Consider the following 4,801-nt stretch of genomic DNA (forward strand, 5'->3'; position numbering starts at 1 on the left):
ACCGATTTAGCCCCCGAGACGAAAAATTTACGATGTTGCCCTTATACTCTGAAATGTACCGAAATCTCATTATATCTACTTTTCAACCTAAAATAACACTAATATTGATCAATATTAACCAAATGGGGCAAAAAAATGTTTTATAAAAATTCTCGTTTAGTCCTCTAGTGGCAAAATTATCATTTTGCTCTTGTGCTCCAAAAATACCGAGAATCACAAATTTTCATTGCTAAACATCATTTTATACTCCAATAATCAATATTATATTCATATAATTATTCTTGGTCAAATGTGATCAAATCTTGGCTAGAAATCTCCATTTAATCATCAAATGGTAAAATGATTGTTTTGTCCCTAATCGGTCAATTTTCCTGATGGACTCCAAACTGGACCTTGAACTCCGAATCACTATTCTAAGCCATTCTGTGGGTTTCAAAATTTTCAATTTCCTCTTAGAATTTCTATTTGAACTAGTTCAAGGCTCGATTTAGCTTAGTTGTACCACTCGGTACAATACTGTGTTTTAATCGAGTTTGACAAGGTCTCACATTCTCCCCCACTAATAAAAATTCGATCCCCGAATTTACACTCAATGAAGAGTGGGTTACCTTTACATATCGAAGAGTTGTGGATGCTTTGTCCGCATGTCATCCACAGCTTCCCACGTTACCTCCTTACTAGTGTGATTCCGCCACAACACTTTCATTGAAGCTACATCCTTTGAACGGAGCTTTTTAACTTGCCTATCAAGGATAGCTATCGATTGTTCCTCATAGGTTAGATCATCTTGCAACTGAATGGTTTCATACCGTAGTACATGTGTTGGATCTGGGTTGTACTTCCTAAGCATAGACACATGAAACACGGGATGGATATTCGAAAGGTCTGGCGGTAATGCCAAACGATATGCCACTGCTCCAACCCTTTCTAAGATCTCGAAAGGGTCCTATATACCGAGGACTTAACTTCCCTTTCTTGCCAAACCTCATTAGCCCTTTAGTTGGCGAAACTTTCAAAATACATGATCTCCTACTTGGAACTCCAAGTCTCTCCATCGGTTATCAACATATGACTTTTGTCTACTTTGTGTTGTTAACATCCTCTGATGGATCATGCGTATTTTCTCAGTGGCATCTTGCACCAACTCAGGCCCCAAAAGTTTCCTTTCTCCTATCTCTAGCCATCAAATGGGTGACCTACATCTCCGTCCATATAATGCCTCAAATGGTGCCATTTGGATGCTAGGTTGGAAACTGTTGTTGTAGGCAAATTCCACTAAGGGTAGATATTGCTCCCACCTGGCACCAAGGTCTATCACACAAGCCCTCAACATATCCTCCAATGTCTGTATGGTCCATTCAGACTGTCCATCAGTCTGAGGGTGGAAAGCTGTGCTGAAATCCAACTTAGTGCCCAATGCTTCTTACAACTTTCCCCAAAACCTACTAGTAAACCGAGCTCCTTTGTCAGATACTATAGAAATGGGAATACCATGCAGTCGTACTATCTCATCCACATAAACTCGAACGTATTGGGTAGCCCCATAAGTAGTCTTAACTGGAAGAAAATGAGCTGACTTTGTTAACCGGTCTACTACTATCCAAATTGAATCATATCCCCCACTGGTTCGAGGCAAACCCGTTACAAAGTCCATAGCAATATGTTCCCACTTCCACTCGGGTACTGGTAATGGCTATAGTAGCCCTGCAGGCTTTTGATGCTCGGCCTTAACCTACTGACAAACCAGGCACTTGGAGACAAACTCAGCTACATCTCTCTTAAGTCCTTCCCACCAATACACCTCTTTCAAATCTTGATACATCTTTGTAGCCCCTGGATGTACCGCATAAGCTGCCATGTGAGCTTCTTCCAATATTTCTCTCCTCAACCCGTCACCATCAGGCACATAAAGTCTGGTTCCATACCTCAACACTCCATCTGTGCCTTTAGTAAACATTTTTCCTTTCCTACCCTGAGGATCCTCTAAGGCCTTAGTCACAAACTCATCTTTACTTTGTGCTTCTTTAATCATGTCTATTAAAATAGGCCTCACTCTAAAGTGTGCTAGCAAAGCATTTGTCTCCGCAACTTCCAAACGCACACCTATGTCTCCCAAGCTATGGATCTCTCTAACCCTATGATCTCCTACCAGTGAAAATATGTGCCAAGCTTCCCATTGATTTTCGACTCAAGGCATCCGCCACTACATTGGCCTTACCGGGATGATAAAGAATAGTACAATCATAATCCTTTAGCAACTCCATCGATCTACGTTGCCGTAAGATAAGATCCTTTTGCTGAAATATATACTTCAGACTTTTGTGGTCTGTGTATATCTCGCAAGTCTCACCATACAAGTAATGTCTCCAAATCTTTAAGACAAACACGATTACTGCCATTTCCAAATCGTGTATGGGGTAATTCTGCTCATGCCTTTTAAGTTGCCTAGATGCATACGCAATCACCTTCCCATGTTGCATTAATACACATCCTAAACCAACCCCCGATGCATCACAAAACACCGTATAACCCCCCTGTGCCTTGTGGTAGGCTTAACACTGTAGCTGTGGTGAGACATGCCTTAAGCTTCTCAAACTATTCTCACAAGCATCAGACCACTCAAATTTTGTATCTTTACGTGTCAGCTTAGTCAAAGGGGAAACTATTTTGGAGAAGTCCTTCACAAAGCGACGATAATAGCCAGCTAAACCCACAAAGCTTCTAATCTCCGTAATTGATGTTGGCCTTGGCCATTTTTCCACTGCTTCAATTTTCTTTGTATCAACTTGTATCCCCTCCTTAGATACCACATGCCCCAAGAATGCAACACTTTCGAGCCAAAACTCACACTTGGAGAACTTAGCATACAATCGATGTTCTCTCAAAATTTGGAGCACTATCTTAAGATGCTGCTCATGCTCCTCTCGACTCTTTGAATATATCAAAATATCATCAATAAACACCACTACAAACTTATCCAAATAAGGTTTGAACACTCGGTTCATCAAATCCATAAAGGCTGCAGGAGCATTCGTGAGCCCAAATGACATCACTAAGAACTCATAGTGCCCATATCTTGTTCGAAATGCGGTCTTGGGTATATCTTCGTTCCGGATTCTCAACTGATGGTACCCAGATCGCAGATCTATCTTAGAAAAACATTGTGCTCCTTGTAGTTGATCAAATAAATCATCTATCCTTGGGAGAGGATATTTATTCTTCACCGTCACTTTATTAAGCTGTCGATAATCAATGCACAGCCTAAGTGACCCATCTTTCTTCTTCACAAATAACACTGGTGCTCCCCATGGGGATACACTAGGTCATATGAAACCTTTATCCAACAAATCCTCCAACTGATCCTTAAGCTCTTTAAGCTCTGCAGGTGCCATTCTATATGGGGGTATGGATATAGGTCTAGTGTCGGGAATCAAATCTATGCAAAATTCAATCTCCCGCTCGGGAGGTAAACCTGGTAGCTCCTCGAAAAGTACATCCACGAACTCCTTCACCACCGACACTTGACTTACATTTCCAACCTTCACCTGAGTATCCCTTACAACAACGAAGTAACCTATACAACCCTGTCGTATTAACCTTCTGGCAGAAATGACCGATATCAAATTGGTTGGAGCATTACTCCTATCCCCCTGAATACTAAATGATGATTCATCGGGGAAATCAAATCTAACCAATTTATGATAACAATCCACACTAGCATGACAGGGTGATAACCAATCCATTCCTAAGATCACATCAAAGTCTAAGGTCTCTAACACCATCAAATTCACCAAAGTGTCCTTGTCCTTGACTCGTACTACATAGGACTCATATTCCCATTCGGCCACAAATATCTCCTTTAAAGGAGTAAACACTACTAATTGTTCCTCTCTCCTAACACGATCTCTACCCAACCGAGATGCAAAACATAGAGAGATAAAAGAATGAGTAGCACCAGGATCAAATAGTACCCGAGCATTTATATCACAAATTGAAAGAATACTTGAGACCACGACATTAGATGTCTGGGCTTCCTACGTGTTAAAGCAAACACCCTTGCCTGGCGTCTACCAACAGAACTCTGATGTCCGAACCTAGATAGCCTACCCCGAGAGGTAGCACCAGTGCCTCTATCTCTTATCTTGTTAACCTCTTGGCCAATTGAAACAGTTGCCGAAGGAGCAGACAAAGATGGCTGATTAGGACTGCGAACAGAACCTTGCGATTCTTGGGCCATCGGACAGTTCCTCACCCTATGTCTAAGCTGGCCACAACCAAAACAAGTTTTCATGAGAAAATAGCATCGTCCTCGATGTCGTCTTCCACAATTATCACAGGGAGGAATAGCCTGACTAATTTGCCTTGAGTCTGGTTGTTGCCTCCTTCCAACAAAAGCTTCCTACCTTGACTCAACATTGGTACTCATCACGTTACTCCCTTGTTGGGGTAACCTTAATTCCCCATATGGGCCTTGACAGTTAGAAAATGAAATCCCACTGCTAAAGTCTCTACGACCTTGAAACCCTCGAGAGGTTGGCGGTCTATCTGGCCTTGGGAACTAGGAGACTCTTGCTCCACATGTCTCCCCTCTACTATTTTCTGTATATACTCCATACGAGCTGCCATCATTTTTACAACTCGATTGACTCCCTGCAGACCCGCTACCAAGTCCTCAACCGTAATGCCTCTCGCCGGTGGCCTAACAGTCTCACCTAAGGGTTGTCCCTCATCTCTCTTATTCATAGGCGTACTCGCTCTCACCGGCCTAACGACCCTGCCACGTCTACCTCACCCCCTATGG

This window comes from Theobroma cacao, chromosome 5, assembly GCF_000208745.1.
Source record: "Theobroma cacao cultivar B97-61/B2 chromosome 5, Criollo_cocoa_genome_V2, whole genome shotgun sequence".
Taxonomy (NCBI): Eukaryota; Viridiplantae; Streptophyta; class Magnoliopsida; order Malvales; family Malvaceae; genus Theobroma; species Theobroma cacao.